Here is a 23,139-nt window from a genome sequence, read left to right on the forward strand (position 1 = left end):
CATGTTACTGTTTGTCTACACCCAAGTCTAGTTTAATTACTTAACCATTGTCTAGAGTCTTCCTAAAAGACAGAAGACTCTGGAACCAAAACAACAACAAAATAAAAATATGTGCATTAAAAAATAAAATTAAATTAAAAAATTAAAAAATACGTGCATTATCAATCAAAAACTACAGTAGTCATATGATTGGGACATATAATATACAGTTTTTTTGGGGGGGGGTTGTTTTGGTTTGTTTTGAGATGGAGTTTCACTCTTTTTGCCCAGGCTGGAGTGCAGCGGGGCAATCTCGGCTCATTGCAACCTCCACCTCCCGGGTTCAAGCGATTCTCCTGCCTCAGCCTCCCGAGTAGCTGTGATTACAGGCACCTGCCACCTTGCCTGGCTAATTTTTTGTATTTTTAGTAGAGACTGGGTTTCAGCATGTTGGCCAGGCTGGTCTTGAACTCCTGACCTCAGGTGATGCACCCACCTTGGCCTCCCAAAGTGCTGGGATTACAGGTGTTAGCCACTGCACCCGGCCTGAGTTTTTATATATGGGAAAAACTGTTAGCACAAACTGTCATGCCTCCCTCCTGCTGCCTAAAAACATTCTCATGAGTCACTGAAGGGATAAAATATTCTAACACTTAGGCCATCTTAGTCTCAATCTCACAATGTCCCTGTTGTACTCTTATAATGCTACATAACGCTGGAAATGTTCTGTTCAGAGTGTTACATTAAATACCCTGTCATTGACTTTAAGAAATATAATACAGTTTTATAGCTAGTGAAAGCATTGGTGTGCAGAAAAACATACTGTAGCCATATATTTTCTTTCTCATACCCTCAAATTTCTGGAGAAACATAGTCTGCCTATTTAATAAGGAATGCAGAATTCTCCATTTGGTTGAAATAAGCCACTTTTTCATGTCAAGAGATTTTATAATTCCTGAGTGTCATGTACAAATGGCAGAGAGTTACTCCCACAGCTCCCCTGCCAAGCCCTCTCCTGTAGTAGATGAGACGTATCATTCCTTTTCTTATCTTGCATATAGGGTTGGCCACTGACAACTTATAATAGCTCCAGCTGACATGGGTCATATCTGGCCAGATATTTGTCTCTCTTTTCCTTTTTATATGTAGTGGTCTTAAGACATGTGTCCAAATTTGTTGACGTTTCTACCCATCAAGTCTAATTCTCCTCCCCTGGAACATGAGCTGATCTTAAGGAATCACTTCTCAAAAATAAAAAATGGCAGAAGTGATGCATGACATTCAGAACTAAATCATAAAAGCCAATACAGCATCAGCCTGGAATCATTTGTAACCCTTGCTTTCAGAACCCAGCCACCATGCTGGATCTCAGGCCATACAGAAAAAACTCATGTCAGTGATCCTGCCAAAGCATGGCTCAGACCCCAACTCACAACCAGCATCACCCATCAGGCATGGGAGTAAGGAAGCCTCAGCTACGGTTTGACTACAACTCCATGCAGACCCTGAGTGAAAACTGCCCAGCTGAACCCAGCAACATGAGAGATTATGAAACATAATCACTGCTGTTTTATGCCACAAAGTGTATGGTGGTTTGTGATACAGCTGCAGGAAATCATCACACTCTCAAGATGCACTATTAAAGATACTTTAAGCATGTTTGTACTCTTTGAACACTGTTTCTGTTCTGGTCATACATCCTATGATATAGAACCCAAAATGTGGAAAACGTTGTTTCATAGAGATTTTTAACAGTAAAATATTGGAAAAAAAAGTTTCTCTATATCTGGACTACAAACCCATTCCAAAGCCACATAATGAGCTATGATGATGTCATTAAAATATATGTATATGTTCTCGGATTTCTGGTCTGGACAAATGATATATTCATAGCTTTCTGTTCCTCCCCATTAAATACAACTGTAAACTCTGAAAATAATGTAACAGGCAACCAAAGAAAAACTCTGAAAGGTGGTAAGAGGAAAGCAAGCTGATTTAGGATCCCAGCACTGAAGGTAAATCACAGTAGCAGGGTGTCTTATGTCCCCCAACCCAATACAAGGCAACTTAGACCTGCATTTCTCAACCTCCAACCAAACAACAGATGGCAGCCCAGGTAGACTGATTCTTCCCTGGGATTGAACTGAAGTCCTACGGGCCACACCAGGTGAGGATGGTATGACTGCAGAGGGGCTGATCAAGTGACCTACTAATAAATGGCCAAGGAAAGAACTGACTTTTCCCTTGGGCTAGAGACTCCCCTTCCCCATTGAAAGATATTGGGACAGAGAGGTGGCACTGGAAGGGACCCTTCATAATAAACAGCCCAGCTCAGGAAGCCTCTTTGCCTTCTGGACATGAGACTGTCCTTCACCACCTAGAGACGTTGGGGGACTGTGGGGAACCAGAAGGAGGAATCTAACCACAAGAAGTGCCTCTGGTCCGGGAAGCATTCTTGGACCCTCATGAGAAGGGGACATGCTACCAATGCAGTACTCAGCCAGGGAAGCTTCTTTATGCCCAAGGCCTGAGACTCCTCTACCAAGAGACACTGAGTAGTCCATCCTGAGGAAGCCCTTTTCATCCCCTCAGGCAACACTAGCAAGAACAAAAGAGGGATCCCAGCAGCCCCAGATAAAACAAAAAGAATAAAATAACACTGCAAAAGCTCTAAAACTCAAACTGTCATTGGAACCACAGCCCACAAAAGTAGGCCAGGACCCACGTCTAATCCTAAATAAAGTGATATCCTGCTAAAATGAAAGATTAAAACAAGACCCCAGAGTCTTCCGGTATAATAGACAAACTGGCTAATATATTACAGAAAATCACTCATTACATTAAGAATCATTTAAAAAATGCAATTTGAATGAGAAAATACAACCAACTGATAACAATAGTGATGTGAATCCAATGTTGGAATTATCTGATAAGGATTCTATAGCTGTTGTCATAGAAATGCTTCAGTTACCAGTGACAACTTTTCTTGAAACAAATAAAGAAATATAAATTCTCAGCAAAGAAATGGAAGTTATGAAAAGGAATCTGTATTAGTTCATTTTCATACTGCTATAAAGAAATGCCTGAGACTGGGTAATTTATAAAGGAAAGAGGTTGAATGGACTCACAGTTCCACATGGCTCTGGTGGGGGGCTTCACAATCATGGTGGAAGGCAAGGAGGAGAAAGGCATGTCTTACATGGCAGCAGGCAAGAGAGATCGTGCAGGGGAATTGCCCTTCATAAAATCATGAGCTCTTGTGAGACTTATTTACTATCACAAGAACAGCATGGGAAAAACCTGCCCCCATGATTCAATTTCTTCCCACTGGGTCCCTCCCGTGACACATGGGGATTATGGGAGCTACAATTCAAGATGAGATTTAAGTGGGGACACAGCAAAACTATATCAGAATCAAATGGTAATTATAGAACTTAAAAATACAACAGAAAATAATTTGCTCAGTGGGCTCAATAGAGGAGTTGGTAAACCATGTAAGGTTGGATAAAGCATAGAATCATTGGGTTTAAGGATAAGTGAATGAAATTTGTTCAGTTTGAATAATATACAGAAAATAGATTGAAAACAAGTGAAAAGAGCCAGGGCCTCAGAGACCTGTGGAACACTAACACAAGATTTGTGACTCATACCATCAGAGTCTTAGAAAGAGAGGGAAAACACAGGAAGACTAAAGAAGCATTTGCAAAAACAATGAATAAAAACTTTCAAAATCTGGCACAAAGAAAAACTTACAGATTCATGGAAATGAGAAAACCCCAAACAGCATAAATACACACATACAAAGAATCATGCCAAGACACATCATAATTAATCTCTGCAAACTAAAGACAAAATATCTTGAAAAAAGCCTGATAGAAACAACACATTACCTATAAGGGAATGCCAACTATAATAACTGAATTTCACATCAGAACCCCTGGAGGCCAGAAAAAAGTGGCAGAATATTTTTTGAGTGCTGAAAGAAAAGAAGTAACAGTCAAAAATTCTATATCCAGCAGAAGTATCCTTTGGCAAGGAAGGAGAAACAACATTCTCATAGTAAAGAAAACTTTTTAAAATAGTCCCTGACTTAAAGAACTGGTTAAAGAAGTTCTTCATACAAAAGAAAATGATAAAAGAAGAAGTCTTAGAGCATCAGGATGGAAAAAAGAACAATGGAAAGAGCAAATCTGGGTACATACAATAGACTATTGTTTTCCTCATGAGTTTTGTAAGTCATATTTGATGACTGCAACAAAAATTATGAAAACATCTGATACTCAGGACTGACATGTTAAAAGGTAGAGAAGGTAAAGGGACCCAACTGGAAATGAGATTTTCATCCTTCACTCAAAGTAGTGAAATTCTGGTACCCTTAGACGATGATAAGTCACATTATATATATTTTAATTTCCATAGCAACCACTAAAAATACTATACACAGCTGAGTGCAGTGGCTCACACCTGTAATCCCAGCACTTTGGGAGGCCGAGGTGAGTGGAACATGAGGTCAGGAGATGTAGATCACCCTGGCCAACATGGTGAAACCCCGTCTCTACTGTAAATACAAAAATTAGCTGGATGTGGTGGTGTGTGCCTATAATCCCAGCTACTCGGGAGGCTGAGGCAGGAGAATTGCTTGAACCAGGGAGTTGGAGGTTGCAGTGAGCTGAGCTTGCACCACTACACTCCAGCCTGGTGAGAGTGAGACTCCATCAAAACAAACAAACAAAAACACTACACAAAGAAATACAGTCAAAAACATTATAAATTAACTGAGATGGTATATTTAAAAAACATTCAAGTGGTCCTCAGGAAAGTAAGACATGAAAAGAAAAACAGAGGGGACAATCAGGAAAAAAAGATATATTTAAGCACTAATGAGTCAATAATTACTTTCACTGAAAGTGGTCTTAATATATCATCAACAAAAATGTAGACATTGGTAGGGTAGATAAAAACATTATGACACAACTATATGATGTTTACAAGAAACTCACATCAAATCCAGACATAGGTAGGTCAAAAGTAAAATGATGGAAAATATACACCAGGAATACTATAATAAAAGAAAATCAAGGGTGGCTATATCTGTTAAAGTAGACTCATAGCAAAGGAAATTACTACAAAGAGAGACATACCATTATTATATATGATAAACACATCAATTCTCCAGAAAGACCTACTGATCCCAAATGTGTATGGACCAAAGAACAGAGCATCAAAATCCATGATGCAAAAATCAATAGAGCGGTAAGGATAACTAGACAAATCCACAATCAGGGTTCAAGAATTTAACAGTTCTCTCCCAACTACTAATATAACTACTGGGTAGAAACTGGTGAAGATACAGAAGATTGGAATCATATAATCAACCAACAGGTTCTAATTGACATACATAGAACACAGCAAACAACAGTAAAATAATACGCTATTTTTTCCCCAGTGCCCATGGAACATATTCTAAGATAGACTATATCCTGAACCACAAAATACACTTCAACAAATTTTTAAAAATTGAAATTATATACAGTGTGTGCTCTGGTCATGGATTCAAACTAGAAACCAATAAGACAAAAACAACTAAACTAAACTGGAAAAATTAAACGACACACTCCTATATAGTCCACTGGCCAAATAGGAAGCTTCAAAACAAGTAAAAATGCATACAAGCAAACAAGAATAAAACATAACAAAATATTGGGATGTAGCTAAAGACATTATGAGACGAAAATTTGTAACACTAAATGCTTATATAAGGAAAAAGGAAAGATCTCAATAAGTAATCTAAGTTCCTATGCCTCAGGAAATCAAAAATATAAAAATAAATCTGGCGGCCGGGCGCGGTGGCTCACGTCTGTAATCCCAGCACTTTGGGAGGCCGAGGCAGGCGGATCACGAGGTCAGGAGATGGAGACCATCCTGGCTAACACGGTGAAACCCTGTTTCTACTAAAAAAATACAAAAAATTAGCCGGGCGTGGTAGCGAGTGCCTGTAGTCCCAGCTACTCGGTAGACTGAGGCAGAAGTATGGCGTGAACCCGGGAGGTGGAGCTTGCAGTGAGCCGAGATCGCGCCACTGCACTCAGACAGAGCGAGACTCCATCTCAAAAAAAAAAAAAAAAAAAAAAAGATTGCTGTATATGTTGGCAGAAGCTCTTCTAGTATCTCACGGTGTTCCATTCGCAGGTGATGTTTCAAAAGCCAGTGCTTTGCAGGATATGGTGAGAATTCTGGTAACATCAAGAGTCAGTTCCTATCAGCATACATCTGTGACGCTGGAGTTCTTCAAAAATGTTGTTAGATATGAAAAGTTTTTCACAGTTGAACCTCAGCACATTCCACGTGTACTAATGGCTTTCTTAGATCACAGAAGTCTGCGGCATTCCAGTGCAAAAGTTCGGAGCAGGATGGCTTACCTGTTTTCTAGATTTGTCAAATCTCTCAATAAGCAAATGAATCCTCTCACTGAGGATATTTTTAATAGAATACAAGATTTATTAGAGCTTTCTCCACTTGAGAATGGTCACCAGTCCTTACTGGGCAGCGATGATCAACTTTCTATTTATGAGACAGCTGGAGTGCTGATTGTTAATAGTGAATACCTGGCAGAAAGGAAACAAGCCTTGGTGAGGAATCTGTTGACTCCACTAATGGAGAAGTTTACAATTCTGTTAGAATAGTTGATGCTGGCACAAGATGAAGATAGGCAAGCCTCTCTAGCAGACTGTCTCAACCATGCTGTTGGATTTGCAAGTCCAACCAGTAAAGCTTTCAGCAACAAGCAGACTGTAAAACAATGTGGCTGTTCTGAAGTTTGTCTGGACTGTTTACAGACATTCTTGCCAGCCCTCAGTTGTCCCTTACAAAAGGATTATTCTCAGAAGTGGAGTCCGTACTTTCCTTCATCGAATGGTTATTTGCCTGGGGGAAGAAGTTTTTCCGTTCATCCCAACTGCTTCAGAACGTATGCTCAAAGACTGTGAAGCAGAAGACCTCCAGGGGTTCATTCTTCTTATCAACCAGATTACGGCCAAATTCAAGATACAGGTATCTCCGTTTTTACAACAGATGTTCATGCCCCTGCTTCATGCAATTTTTGAAGTGCTGCTCCGGCCAGCGGAAGAAAATGACTAGTCTGCTGCTTTAGAGAAGCAGATGTTGTGGAGGAGTTACTTTGCTTTCCTGCAAACAGTCACAGGCAGTGGGATGAGTGAAGTTATAGCAAATCAAGGTGCACAAAGTGTAGAGTGCTGGTTACTGTTACCCAAGGAGCAGTTGAATATCCAGATCCAATTGCACAGAAAACATGTTTTATCATCCTCTCAAAGTTGGTAGAACTCTGGAGAGGTAAAGATGGACCAGTGGGATTTGCTGATTTTGTTTATAAGCACATTGTCCCCTCATGTTTCCTAGCACCTTTAAAACAAACCTTTGACCTGGCAGATGCACAAACAGTATTGGCTTTATCTGAGTGTGCAGTGACACTGAAAACAATTCATCTCAAATGGGGCCCAGAATGTGTTCAGTATCTTCAACAAGAATACCTGCCCTCCTTGCAAGTAGCTCCAGAAATAATTCAGGAGTTTTGTCAAGCGCTTCAGCAGCCTGATGCTAAAGTTTTTAAAAATTACTTAAAGGTGTTCTTCCAGAGAGCAAAGCCCTATTGACTGGATTTCCCTGTGCCTACTTCATGATCAGGAATTCCAGTTAATTTATAAACAAGCGATTTGTGTGTGCCATTCACACTGGTCTTTTTCACATTGTTTTGAGCTTATTGCAGTATATGTTTTGGGATTTTTATGTGAAATGGGTGTAATTTTCCTAATACAGGTATGTAACAACAAAAGATGTTGCCTGCATGCCGGTCCAAATTGTTCTGTATAAAGATGCTCTTAAAAGACACAGAGTTATCCTAGAACCTTAATTCTTTTTTATTTGAAGTTTTAAGTCAAGTCCTTTATAAAGACTATAGCAGTAGAAAACAGTACACTTTTTAAAAAATCGCTGAATATAAAATGTTTGAAAATTTTCTTTATGTGTGAAGACACATAAAGTATGGGGGGAATACAACAATCAAAACTAACTTTTTGTAGATAGCCATTTCATTTCTTTAAACTGTTTCGATGCCAATATGTATTCTACAAAAGAGAATGGTTTTAGGCTCCAGTGTTATACTTTTTAAAATATATATATATATATAAATAAATTTTACATAGTGAAATCTAAAAAAAACAAAAACTAAAACAAAAAACAAAACTTTTTTTTTTTTGAGAGGGAGTCTCGTTCTGTCGCCCAGGCTGGAGTGCAATGGTGCCATCTTGGCTCACTGCAACCTCCACCTCCTGGGTTCAAGTGATTCTCCTGACTCAGCCTCCCAAGCAGCTGGGACTACAGGCACGTGCCACCACGCCCGGCTAATTTTTTGTATTTTCAGTAGAGACGGGGTTTCACCATGTTAGCCAGGCTGGTCTGGACCTCCTGACCTCACAATCCACCCATGTTGGCCTCCCAAAGTGCTGGGATTACAGGTGTGAGCCACCGCACCTGGCCAAAAAAACTTAACTAAACATTATGTTTATAAAGTGGTTGTGATAGTATGAGATAAATTGTTTGTTAAATAGCCGTAAGCTTAAAAAGCTAAAATATTCATGAAATTTACCTACAGCATTATTATACTTACATTAAACGGATTCAAATAAAACAAAATAAAAAGGGTATAAAATGTAAAATTAGGCAGGGCACAGTGGCTCACTCCTGTAGTCCCAGCACTTTGGGAGGCTGAGGCAGGTGGATCACCTGAGGTCAAGAGTTCAAGACTACCTTGGCCAACATGCTGAAACCCTGTCTCTACTAAAAATACAAAAAATTAGCTGGGCATGGTGGCAGGCGCCTATAATCCCAGCTACTTGGGAGGCTGAGGCAGGAGAACCGCTTGAACCCAGGAGGCGGATGTTGTTGCAGTGAGCCGAGATTGTGCCATTGCACTCCAGCCTAGGCAACAAGAGCGAAACTCCATCTCAAACAACAACAACAACAACAACAAACAACAACAACAACAAAAAACATAAAATTAAAGGAATAGGCCAGGCGTGGTGGCTCAAGCCTGTAATCCCAGCACTTTGGGAGGCTGAGGCAGGTGGATCACGAGGTCAGGAGTTCCAGACCAGCCTGGCCAAGATGGTGAAACCCTGTCTCTACTAAAAATACAAAAAATTGCCGGGTACAGTGGCAGGTGACTGTAATCCCAGCTACTCCAGAGGCTGAGGCAGGAGAATAGCTTGAACCCCGGGGGCAGAGGTTGCAGTGAGCTGAGATCGGGCCACTGCACTCCAGCCTGGGCAACAGAGCGAGACTCCATCTCCAAAAAAAAAAAAAAAAAAAAAATTAAAGAAGAATGGAAAAGTCAAAAGGAGGTAAAATACACTATGTTAAAACTCTTATTTTTATAATGAGCATATCAGACTTTCATAATAGGAAAAACTCAATTTGATTAAAATATATACTTTTATTCATTCTTATCCTTTCTGGGTTCCTGGAACTTGTAGCATTATCAGAATCACCTACTTTTCTCTTGCTTAAGGCTGCTTATATGGCTTCCTTGTAGATTTCTTCCCCATTCCTCTGTTAATGTACTTTGGGCTTGTCTTGAAATTATACATCTGTGAAGACACAGAATTTCAGATTCGCTTGCTTACGCACAGACATCGCCACAGGAGGGAGGGTTCTCTATGGAGATGCTGAAAGCAAGTGGAGATGCTAGAGGAGTTTGGAGAAGATTGTTTTTTACATGGACAGTTTTGGGTGCAATTAAGTTGTACTCAAAACCAGATAGACTAGAAAATATTGGGGAGGTAAATGTGGTTCCATCCTTCATACAAAGAATAGTGTTTCATGTCTGGATAAAAGAAAACCATCAGTGAATTGCAAAATCATTAGAGGCAAAGGCACCTGAGAGGCAGGTCACCATGTAGAACAATTCCAGGTGGCTCCATTCACATTTAGCCTATGTATGTGGTGGCTCCTGGGATTGGGCAATGTGCACCTTATACAACTGTATGCAGGGATTCTGCTGAACCCAGCCATTACCACACTTGCCCTTCCTCACACACAGATTTAGGATCCTTTTACAGAGGAGGAAAGTAAGGCCTAGAGGAGGAAAGCAAGTTGTTCAAAGCCACACAGCTAACCGCAGAACCAGACTAACATCCAGATTCTTGAATTTCAGAACAATATTCTTTCCTCTCTACAATGATGACTGGAAAGGATATTGTCACTCAAAACAGCCACCTCCACCACAGCAACAAGTTCATTCTTAAAAGTATTTGTTTCAGATCCACATGACGTAGGCTAAACCAGGGCTGTTTTTATAGCATCCCAAATTCTAAATTGAGTGAAAATTCTAACCACACTTTTCTCACATATGAATTGACAACAATAATAGTACCTACCTCTTAGGGTTCTTCTGGAGACAGATGAATTAATATTTGTAGAACACTTAGAAAGTACTATATGACAGGTGTTCTCATATAGAAACCTGGTATTGGATATTATTGTTATTATTTCTATTAGCATGTATTTCTCCCCCATTGATATGTGGGTTCTTCGAAGACCACATATGTTTTATCTGTGGTTCCATAGGACCTGGCGTGGCTTTGAAGAGTGATGTATTAATGTTTTTTGATGATGGTTGGATGGATGAATGGATGCATGGATGAATAGATGAATGAATGGATGGATGGTTGAATGGATGGATAGATGGACAGATGAATGGAGAGACAGATGGATAAAGGAGTATGAACGAATGAAGGAGGATGGATGAATGGATGACTGGTGGATGGATGGTTGAAGGAGGATGGAAGAATGGATGGATGGTGGATGGATGGATTGTGGATGGATGGATGAAGGAGGATGGATGAATGGATGAGTGGTGGATGGATGAATGGATGAGTGGTGGATGGAAGGTGGATAGATGAATGGATGGACAGTGGATGGATGGATGGTGAATGGATGGATGAAGGAGGATGGATGAATGGATGGATGGTGGATGGATGAAGGAGGATGGATGAATGGATGGATGGTGGATGAATGATTGAATTCAAGCTCTTGGGAGTAACACCAGGGAATGAGTATTTCACTGGATTTTTTCATGAAGAACAAAGATATGACACCACTCACAAGTGACACGTGAATGCTTTAGTTTCATTGAATTCTAGAACTGTCAAGGCCTTTGATGATTCATCTTGCCCAACTTTTGGCTCAATGCAGGAAATCACATGACCAGCAGGCTGAACACACAGCTCTAGTTTACCTTTTTTTTTTTTTTTTTTTTTTTTTTTGAGACGGAGTCTAGCTCTGTCGCCCAGGCTGGAGTGCGGTGGCGAGATCTCGGCTCACTGCAACCTCCGCCTCCCGGGTTCACGCCATTCTCCTGCTTCAGGCTCTCCGGGTAGCTGGGACTACAGGTGCCTGCCACCACACCCGGCTAATTTTTTTGTACTTTTAGTAGAGACGGGGTTTCACCGTGGTCTCGATCTCCTGAACTCGTGATCCGCCCGCCTCAGCCTCCCAAAGTGCTGGGATTACAAGCGTGAGCCACCGTGCCAGGCCACACAGCTCTAGTTTAAAACTGTGGCAAAGTGACAGCTCATTCCCTAGGAGGCAGACAGTCCTGTGACTATACCAGTGTAATGATTAGCAAGTTCTTCTTAGGTCAATTCTTTTCTTTTTTTCTTTTTTTTTGACGGAGTCTAGCTCTGTCGCCCAGGCTGGAGTGCAGTGGCTCGATCTCGGCTCACTGTAAGCTCCGCCTCCCAGGTTCACGCCATTCTCCTGCCTCAGCCTCCTGAGTAGCTGGGATTACAGGCGCCCACCACCACACCCGGCTAATTTTTTGTATTTTTTAGTAGAGACGGGGTTTCACCGTGTTAGTCACTATGGTCTCGATCTCCTGAGCTCGTCATCCACCCACCTCGGCCTCCCAAAGTGCTGGGATTACACGCGTGAGCCACTGCGCCCGGCCCTCTTCTTAGGTCCATTCTATTCTTTCAACTTACCTGCACCTCCTGGTGACATTAAGAATTAGTCTAATTTCCCCACCACCAGGTTTTTTGTTCACTTGTTCAGCAAATATTTAGTGAGCATACAATGATTAAAGAGTAAACATGGTTCCTGCTGTCTTGGAGATTATTTTGGTATGGAAGAGACAGAAGAGAAAATAATTAGCTGAAGAGATAAGGACACACTATGGAAAGTGCTAGAGAGGAAATGCACAGGGGGAGCTGTTTTGACCAGGGCACCCCTGAATCTTAACCCCACAATATGCCTAAACAACTAATCTCAGGAAGAAGGCTATATTAGAATCAATTCTTTATTCCTAAGATACCAATATCATCAGGATCCATGTTATCATGTCTTTCTTCTCTGTTTACTTTTGCCACTAGAAGAATCCAAGACATCTATGTCAATATCAGCAGCAGACTCTCATCTCTCTTTTTTTGGAGATGGAATCTTGCTCTCTTGCGCAGGCTGGAGTGCAACGGTGTGATCTCAGTTCACTGCAACCTATGCCTCCAGGGTTCAAGCAATTCTCCTGCCTCAGCCTCCCAAGTAGCTGGGATTATAGGCGCATGCCATCAAGACTGGCTAATTTTTTGTATTTTTAGTAGAGACAGGGTTTCACCGTGTTAACAAGGATGGTCTCAATCTCCTGACCTTGTGATCCACCCACCTCGGCCTCCCAAAGTGCTGGGATTACAGGCATGAGCCACCACACTCGGCCTCTCATCTCTTTATGTGATGCAAACCCCTACGTACCCCTGACCTTCCAAATCCTTCCACTGTTTTCTCTGAAACAGTGTGGCATCAGCCAAAACCCCTTCATGTTAAAGCTGTGCCCCAGTGTTTTTCTTAGCCTCTTGGTCTTACTAAATTTAAGCCATCGCCTGAGAGATGCCTGTGCAACCCTATCAAACAACAATGCTTTCTCCCCACCCAACATCCTACCCAATTATTATTACTATTATTATTATTATTTTGAGACAGAGTCTTGCTCCATCGCCCAGGCTGGAATGGAGCAGCGCGATCTCAGCTCACTGCAGCCTCTGCCTCCCAGGTCCCAGTGATTCTCCTGCCTCAGCCTCTGGATAGCTGGGATTATAGGCACATGCCACTACGCCCAGCTAATTTTTGTATTTTTAGTAGAGACGTGGTTTCACCATGTTGGCCAGGCTGATCTTGAACTCCTGACCTCAAGTGATCTGCCCACTTCGGCCTCTCAAAGTGCTGGGATTACAGGCGTGAGCCACCGCGCCTGGCGGTACCCAATCATGATCACTGCTTCTAGGCTACTCCTTTTAGCCTCTCCATAAAGTCTCCATCTTTTGGGGAGCTTATTCTATAATACCACACCCTTGTTGTGACCATCTACAGCTCTGCAGGCTTCCCTCCTTCTTCGTTCTTGGAAGAGTTTAGTTTCTGGATTGACACCTTCCTCTCCACCAATATTCCCATTGCGTTTTTTGGTTATTTCTGCAACTATGCAAATGATCCTTCTAATCATCTGACCTTACAGTTCCTTGGGTTTCTCATCTCTGATGGTTGCTTTTGACCCACCTGTGCAACTCGCAGCCTCAGGCATAGCCAAGATGCCATTGTCACTCACTGTAATTCTCCAAAATCTGGGTCCGACCACCACATCCCACCTTTTTGCCCCATTCCTTCTAAAACCAGCCCTCCAAGAGTCCTTCCACTCCACCCAGAAATCCAACCCACTGATCCTCACACACAGACCACTCTCCTTGTGTTCTCTGGCTCATCTTCAGAGACACTCTCTTGCTTGCACTCTCAACTTTCAGGCTCACGTGTTCCACCTTTTTGCTCTCCTTCCCTTTGTCACAATTGCCCAGCAAAACACCAACCCTGGTGAAAATCCAGCTCTGCATACTCCACTCTTGCCCCTGAAAAGCTGAATATAGAAAGAGTAAACAAAACCAATCTTGCTAGTTGGTCTCATTTTTTTAAATTAATGACCACAAAAGTGAGTCCTCAACCCTGCTTAGCAATCCCATAACAATTTCCTAGTCATCCCACTCCTCCATGAGCTGGAGAAACTATTTCTTCTTGTATTTTCTCAAACCTCTGATTCCCTGCTCTCTCCCTCTTCACACTAATCCGGTGGTTCTCTAGCTTGAGCACACGTCATCATCACCTGGAAGGCTCATTCTTTTGTCTTTTTTTTTTTTTTGGAGATGGAATTTCGCTCTGTCTTCCCCAGGCTGGAGTGCAGTGGTGGGATCTCAGCTCACTTCAACCTCTGCCTCCCAGGTGCAAATGATTCTGTGTCTCTGGGAGCTGGCATTACAGGCGCCTGCCACCACACCTGGCTAATTTTGTATTTTTAGTAGACCGGGGGTTTCACCATGTTGGCTAGGCTGGTCTCGAACTCCTGTCCTCAGGTGATCCTCCCGCCCCAGCCTCCCAAAGTGCTGGGATTACAGGCGTGAGCCATGGCGCCTGGCCTTGGAAGGCTCATTCAAATGCCAACTGCTGGACCCCATCTCCAGGTTGTGGTTGGGTATACCTGGGGTGGGGCCCAGGAATTTGTATTTCTAACAAATTCTCAGGTGATGCTGTTGCTGCTGGTCTGAGGACCACACTTTGAGAACACTGCACTAACCTAACCTCACATTTCATTGGGGAATTAGAAACAAACTGAAAAGGACCACTTCATCTTCCTACTACCAAGTGTACTCATCATCTTTATCCACCCACCTTCTCCCTTATTACAATGGTGGTGGATCTCTGCTCCAACTCACGGCCAATCTTCCAGTGCATTTGTCTTACCCCTTCTTGCCTACAAGATAAGAACTGTGCTTTTGCAATTGCCCTTTTGTTTTTTTCTCCTAAACATGCTGGAATATATCCTCTTTGGGGAAACTCCTCACTTGATCTCACATATTTATTTAGCTGCCAACTAATTTCTCTGCTTTTCCTTTAGAGCAAAATCCTCAATAACTTTCTGTGTACCTCCAATTAGTCTCCATATTAGTCTCTCTTGGACTCACCGTGTGGACTTTCTTCTCCACAACTCGAGCGAAACTTCTATTGTCAAGGTCAACAGTGGCTACACATTGCTAAATGTAATAGAATTCTCAGTTCTCATCTTATTTAACAATGTTTGATGTAGCTGATCCCTCTCTCTTTCTTAACTTTTCTCCCTTGGATTCCAGAATACCGCTTTCTCAGTTCTCCCCCTCCTACCTAATTCGGAGGCTACTCCTTCTTAGACTTTTTGTTACATTCTTGTAGTCTTCCTGATTTTCTTTTTTTTTTTTTTTTTTGAGATAGGGTCTTGGTCTGTTGTCCAAGCTAGAGTGACGTGGCACAATCTTGGCTTACTGCAGCCTCGACCTCCTAGGCTCAAGTGTCCCAAGTAGCTGGGACTACAGACATGCACCACTGCACCAGGCTAATTTTTATATTTTTTGTAGAGATGGGGTTTGCCATCTTGTCCAGGCTGGTCTCAAACTCCTGAGCCCAAGTGATACACCCACCTCAGCCTCCCAAAGTGCTAGGATTACAGGTGTGAGCCACCTTGCCTGGCCTCTTTAGATTTTTCAACACCATAGTGCCCAGGGCTCAGTCCCCACCTGTCTTCTCTCTTTTATATACACTTCCACACAGGAGATCTCATACACCCTAAGGCTTTCAATGTCATATATGCATTGATGGATTCTAAATTAATACGCAACCTCTCCCCTAAACTCCAAGTACTTAATGTTACCACTTATATTAACAGGTATTTTTTTTTTTGAGACAAAGTCTCGCTCTCTCGCCCAAGCTGGAATACAGTGACGTGATCTCGGCTCACTGCAACCTCCACCTCCCAGATTCAAGCGATTCTCCTGCCTCAGCCTCCCAAGTATCTGGGACTATAGATGCACACCACCACGCCCTGCTAATTTTTGCATTTTTTTTGACTCTTCACTGCTTCTTTATTATGATGCACCCACAGTACAGAACCTCTCACACATCCATGAAAGGGGAAGGTTACGTTTCTTTTTGGGGAGCACCTTCATTTTTGTTTCTGTTACAACTTTGAAGAAAGCAAATCATTTCCAAAGGAAAACATTTTAAATTCCAAGTGTTTAAGACTCAGCTTGCATTTTGTTGTGTTTGAAAAGAAAGTAGCATGTTTTAGCCAGAGGTGGAAGATTGTTTTGTGGCATTTTAAGTTTGATGTGGATCAGAAGTCTTCGCTGTCTGGTTGAACCAGTCTATAATTTTCTTTTTTTTCTTTTTCTTTTTTTTTTTTGAAACGGAGTCTTGCTCTGTCACCCAGGCTGGAGTGCAGTGGCACGATCTCCGCTCACTGCAAGCTCCACCTCCCAGGTTCAGGCCATTCTCCTGCCTCAGCCTCCCGACTAGCTGGGACTACAGGTGCCCACCACCACGCCTAGCTAATTTTTTTTTTTTTTTGTATTTTCAGTAGAGACGGGGTTTCACTGTGTTAGTCAGGATGGTTCGATCTCCTGACCTCGTGATCTGCCTGCCTCGGCCTCCCAAAGTGCTGGGATTACAGGCGTGAGCCACTGCACCTGGCCGAACCAGTCTATAATTTTCATATGCAACTTTTCGTATCAAAAATGTTTCATTTTTACTGTACTCACAAAGATGCTGTTTAAAAAAACACACACAGCTAAATTTAAAACTGATCATGAACCACAGCATTACTAACAGGGAAAATGAACTTTTGCTGCCCTCTCCTGCTAAAACAATGAAATACTAAAATACCAAAAGATTTATGAAGCTAAAGTGAAGTCCTCAAACCAAAAGCAACAGACATGTCATTCTCATTACACTTCAATCAAAAATCAGACAACAACCAGAAAATGCATTGGTAATATTTATATTTGAAAGTTCCCCATTTATACATGAGGTTTGGATTACAACTTATTTACAATAAGTGATTTCAAAAAAAGTAAAGAAAGAGGAAGGGAAGAGGGAGGGAGGAAAAGAGAGGCTCAGAGAAAGAGAAAAAAGAGAAAGGTGGGGGAAGAAAGGAGGGAGGGACGGAAGAAAAGGAAACCTATATTCATAGACATCATAATATGGGATATTTATTTCCAAGGGAGATACTACTGCTGCTATCATGCACAAGAAGCACTACAAATTCACATTCCGCTAGAACACAATTTGCTCAACTTTCTCTCAAGATGCACGATCCTTTTAGATTTTCAAAATTAAATATAGAGGAATATAAAATGCAATGCCAATATGCCTACTACAAAAAATCCTTTGTGGCTCATTCCTTAACTCCACTCAGAGAAGCAGCTGAGCCAGAGTACAAAAATAAAAATATTGATGTGCAAATAAAACATCAGTGATCATGTCTGGTGCCACCCTTTTGTTGCAGGTGACTGTCACCTTATGATAACATTGGTAATAGCATCAAAAGAGAATCTCTTCATTTCCTGGGCAGGTCAGTGCATCCAATTAAAAGGAAAAAAGGAAAACAAGGAAAAAAACCCCAAACCCCAAAAAACTCTAAACACTTAAAAATTCCAATAACATCCATACATCACTTTCCCATCCCACCCTCATCCCCACAAAAAAATAAAAATGCTTTTAAAGCTCTAAATATAATTTTTTTGTTTCTTTCCACAGTGTGATTGAGCCTAAGGCTATACATTTAAGTATAGCAGGTGCAATTACAAGCAAGTCCTGGCTGTGCATCCTGGACTATCCCACACATAGGAGGTACAAAATAAATTAAACCCTTTCATTTAGGCAAACAAGCCCAAGATCTACATAACCCTGCTTGTGAGTATCCAGCGGCATTGAGGGTATTATTTATTTCTTATTTTTTCTTTTCTTTTATAAAGAACAGTCAAATATTAGGGAGAGCAACATATAATAAAATTTAAAAGGACAAAAACTCAACACTGAAGGAAAACAACTGGGGATACTTGCACAATGAAAAAAAGGGACGCATGCTTGATTCCAAGTATGAGATGGGGGAATTCACTCACATAGCTGTTCTAGGCCCACAGCCTAAGGCCTCAGCATCATTCTAAACCACAGGGTTGTGTATATTTTTCTCTTCCAAAGACACTTTTAATCATATCCCTGAAACCAATATGGTAAGGGTAAGGTTGGAGTCATCATCACTTACTAACTACAATATTTGCTATTTAAAAAATATATTTATCTATAGTTCTGGAAATTATGAAGCAAACAAAATATAACACAAAGTTTCATTTGTCACAATTAACTCAAGTTGCAGCAACAGCAGAATTGTGGGAAGGGACAGGGACAGAGGGCTGCTGCAAATGCAGCAAGTATGTCCTGAAATATGTCACACAGTGCAACAGTCAGATTACCTCAGTTACTCTCTGTCACCGCACACAACATGACTAATGTCACATTGTCACTTTCCATTAAAAAAGAAAAAGACAGCGTTTCTTCTCAGAAGTTGCCCTATGAATTTTAGACATATAGCTTTAATTGATACTTTAAATATGTCTAAAATTTGGCTTTATTCTTCGCAGTTTGGAATGATCAACATACAAAATTGACATCAAGGAGGAGAGCTGTAAGTTTTCACCTTTACTCTTGAAGACAGGGTAACGTGCAAAAAAGGATCCTGGACTTTCTCGTTTCAAATGACTGCATTTCATTCCAATGGGCAGAGATTCTTCATAAACCTGTGATTTTAATATCTTCTACCTAAAAAGATGAATTAATGACAAACAAAAGTTTATATCATCAAAAATAAATATAACGCAGAGTTGAAACTAAAGGGCTAAAATGACGAGGGCTAAAAAAGAGATTTGTAACAAATTTATTTTTATCACTTTGTTCCAGCATTTTTAAAGTCAGTTGTTTTGTCTTTGGCAGCCTCTACCAACTTTACAGTGAATCCCCATCAATGTTCTTTTTTTTTTTAAAAAAGCTATTAATTCCATTAAACCATGTTGTGTCTGGTGTTGCATATGACTTTTTTTTTTACTGCGGGTTTTTTTTTTTTAATTAACAGTGCCAGTTTTGTTTTTGTTTTTTTACAAAGTTACTAGATAACAATATCCATAATTAGCTGACTCTTACATACACACTGTGACCTGATAATCCTGAAAAACTTCATGGAGGAGAAAGGTCAGCAGCTTTTTTTCCTTTTTCTTGAAAACAATAAAACTGCATATTCTACTTTATATTTAAATGTAAGGAAGAAAATATACAAGCCCGTATTTATATTGTATTTCTATTAAGAGCAACAATAGTTCATATGTTCATGTTTGCTACTATCACAATTCAATGCATGAACACAGAATCAGCTCTATAGCACAAATACTGCTGGAAGTGATGGTTTAGGATTACCAACTCACTGCTGCCATGTCCATAACAAGCAAAATCATCCTGGAAATAAACCCCCAAACATATATCTTTCAGTACATAATAATGCAACTGCATTAGGTAAGTACATAATATACACAAGTTTTATCAGCAGTTTACCTACCCAAGATGTAAGATTCTTCATTTAAATACAAAGCAAAGAGTCAATAAGATATATATATATATACACACACATATATATACATATATATAATACAGCCCTAGATTTTGTTTTTTGTTTTTTTCTTAAACAATTTGATCACGATGCACCTTTGATATAAAACCATTTTTAAACTTTATTATTAATACTCAAGACATTAGGAATTTCCAGATTTTTTTCAGTAGCCTTTGTAGAACCACTTTTGGTAACCAATACAGTAGTTAGGAATATGCATCCAATTCAGAATGCATAATAATACTTATCCTGAATCCTTTCCTACTAAAAAGAGGGCTGGTGCTGTGATGAGATATAGAATGAGAATCTACAAAAAACACTGTAACATGTTTGTTTTTTCCCAGAGGCTACATCCTCTTTTGCTGGAATACTTTATAAATATATATTAAAAAGTAAGGCAACAACTCCAAACAGTCCAAGCTGTTTGCTCAACTCTTTTCCCAATTAGATTTATTTGCAATCCCGGCGATCAATTTCATGGTTGTATTGTTTAGTGTTTGTCTTTCTTATTTCAAATGGTCCAAAAGGATGTTTTTCTTGCATTTCTAAAACATCTGTGGTATGTGTGTTCAATGATATATGCAACTAATACTGGTCAGGTACTGAAGCCTGTGATGTCCCAGTGCCTGTTTTCAAAGGATTCAAGACATTGATTTGGATTCACCATAAACTGATGCATGAATCCAAAATTCCCTTCCTTACTATGTTTATCACCTCTTCTCTTTTAACTCCTAGTTTTAAAACTAAAGGAGTACCAGGACTACCTGGTTACTAGAAAGATGTTCATCCCAGTAAACAGAACTTTTATCAGTTCTGTCATGACCCCATTCCACATGGACATTCAACTCAGGAAGATGTGCAAAAGAAAAGATGTCAAATTACAGTCAAGTTATCCAGAGGAGGATGTTACACAAACTTATAAGGAAATGAGTCTTTTTTTCTTCCTTTACTATAAATACATTTAACAGCTTAGCAGAAAGACAAGCTAAATTTAAGACTGTTCACATTTGAAAATTGTATCATACTCTCTGCTAGTGATAAATAAGGAACTCCCGATAATGGAATTTTAACATAGCAATTTCATCAACAGAACTTTGAAGACTGATTTTTTTCAAAAAGAGGGTTAGAACAATGATTATGTTTGCAAAGTCCTGAGAAGTCCATCTGCTGTCCAAACTTTGGACTGAAGTCCTTATTCTTTTTCCCTTACTTAGAGACAGGTATATACAGTGCTGTTGTAATAATGAAACAAATGTGAAATCTACTGTAAAGCTGCACAATACGGAAAACTGTTGCTCCATCTTCTACTACATAAATGTGTGACTCCACAGGTTAGTAACGTTGTTGTCATTGTTTTTGTTAGGTTGGAATTATTCCATCACATCTAAGACCTCTCTTTAACTCCAGATCCTCCAATTTTTTCCAAATTCTTCACACTCCTTTTCTTTCTTTTTCTCATGCTGACGATCTGACTTGTGTGTGGCTGTCACCTCGTTAAACATGGTGCTGTTCATTTCTATAAATGCCTTCAACACGTTGTACACCAACGCCACAATAGCCGGATTCCAATGTTCTTTTGAAATCATATAAAGGCTGGAAAACTTGATGGGAAGGATGACGTTAGAGTTTTCTTCTATCAAACTCATAATGTATTCATTATTCCAATAATAGAGTGCTCTTTCTGCCACCTGAAAATGGGGGCTAGATACACACTTGGCGATTTGTTTAAACAAAGGTTCTTGGATTTTAACAAATTGTGAAGGTTCAATCACATCCAATATTTCTTCCAGTTCCCCAAGGAACGTGACCTCTTTTTGACTACATGTTTTAGTCCAAAATTTCATTAACCCCCTAATACTGGTTCTGTGAGTGAAGGATCTTTCTCCAGAAACTGTACTGTACAATATGCCAGCTGTGCTTGGAAAAGTGATAAGCTCCTGACAGTGTGTAAGGGGATCAATACCTTCACCAGAAAATGTGTTCTGCCTTAAGAGGTAAAGAAAAGCCATTGATAATACTTCCTAATGTTTCCAGCAGTTCAGCTACACCATTGAAGCATTCTGTTTCATAAACAAACCTTAGAAAAATATTGTTAATCTGTTTTTGGATAAATGCTCTAAGACCGAGAAACTTGCCATAAATTCTGTGTAAGACTGTTTTAAAGTAGTCCTGTTCCCGAGGGTCTTCGCTGTCAAATAGCTCCAGAAGTGTGATCATCAGGCAATTTTCCAAGCAATCTCCATATTAATCCTCCTGATGAGGTAATTTTGTCCCCCTTTTACAGAAGAGGAAACTGCGGCACATAAGGGTTAAGTGACGTGCCCATGGTCTCACAGCTAATAGGTGGTAAAACTAGAATTTGAACCCCAGCAGTTGAGGCCAAAAGTCCATGATCTCAACCACTGCACTGTGCTACCTACTGATATTCCAAACACCAGTTTTGTATTTTTAATAGAGATGGGGTTTCACTATGTTAGCCAGGCTGGTCTCGAACTCCTGACCTCGTGATCCGCCTGCCTCGGCCTCCCAAAGCACTGGGATTACAGGGGTGAGCCACTGCACCCGGCCCATTAACAGGTATCTTATGCCAAAAATAAATTCTTGATTTCTTTCCCCAAACTGAACTCCTGCCCTAGTCTATCTTATCTTTAATGGCACCTCCAGCCTCAAAGTTGCTCAGACCAACCTTGGAGATGCTCTGAATTCTTCTGTCTCACTCTGTAGAACAAATGCATCAGCAAATCCCACCTATTATTACATGTGAAATGTATCCAGAATCCAACAATATCTCCCCATCCCATCTCAAGCAACCATCCTAGACCAAGCCATCAGCATCTTTTTTTTTTGAGACAGAGTCTCACTCTGTCACCAGGCTGGAGTGCAGTGGCACTATCTCAGCTCACTGCAACCTCTGCCTCCTGGGTTCAAGTGATTCTCTGGCCTCAGCTTCCCAAGTAGCTGGGACTACAGGCGCGTGCCACCACGCCCAGCTGATTTTTGTATTTTTAGCAGAGATGGGGTTTCACCATGTTGGCTGGGTTGTTCTCGATCTCTTGACCTCATAATCTACCTGCCTCAGCCTCCCAAAGTGCTGGGGTTATAGTTGTGAGCCACCGCACCCGGCCTAGCACGTCTTTTAATTGGTCTTCCTGCTTTTACTCCTGTCTTCCCATAGTCTATCCCTCATTGCATGATCTGGTCCCATCTATTCTCTAACTGCATCTGTCACTGCTGTCCTACTCTCTCACTCTGATCCAGCTGCACTCATATCTTAATTGCTCCTGGGACAAGCCAAGCATTCATCCACCTCGAGGTCTTTGAAATGCACCTCTCTATCTGAAATGCTGTCAAGTTTCAGGTGATCACTTCCACTTTCATGGTTCTCACCTTACGGCTTCCTTGCCAAGCTTGTCCAACCCTCCTTGTTTTGTTGTTGTCGTTCTGTTTTGTTTTGTTTTAGGCTTTTGGCAGCCTGAAGCCATGATTTTTAGTTTCTGTCTCTAGTGATAAGTGGAAAAAAGGGGTAAGGAAGGGGCTTTAGTGACCCCACCCCAGAAACAGAAACTAAGAACCCATAACTGTATTCTCTCCCT

The 23,139-nt window shown here is 40.8% G+C and overlaps 2 pseudogenes; one reads left to right on the forward strand and one right to left on the reverse strand.

The window, feature by feature from the left end:
* Positions 1-5,212: 5,212 nt before the first annotated feature.
* LOC101139823 (exportin-T-like) lies at positions 5,213-8,038 on the forward strand (annotated as a pseudogene).
* A 12,751-nt stretch (positions 8,039-20,789) lies between these two features.
* On the reverse strand, positions 20,790-21,763 carry LOC101140159 (serine/threonine-protein phosphatase 2A 56 kDa regulatory subunit epsilon isoform-like; annotated as a pseudogene).
* Between the last annotated feature and the right edge of the window lie 1,376 nt (positions 21,764-23,139).

The sequence above is a fragment of the Gorilla gorilla genome, chromosome 6, assembly GCF_029281585.2.
Source record: "Gorilla gorilla gorilla isolate KB3781 chromosome 6, NHGRI_mGorGor1-v2.1_pri, whole genome shotgun sequence".
Taxonomy (NCBI): domain Eukaryota; kingdom Metazoa; phylum Chordata; class Mammalia; order Primates; family Hominidae; genus Gorilla; species Gorilla gorilla.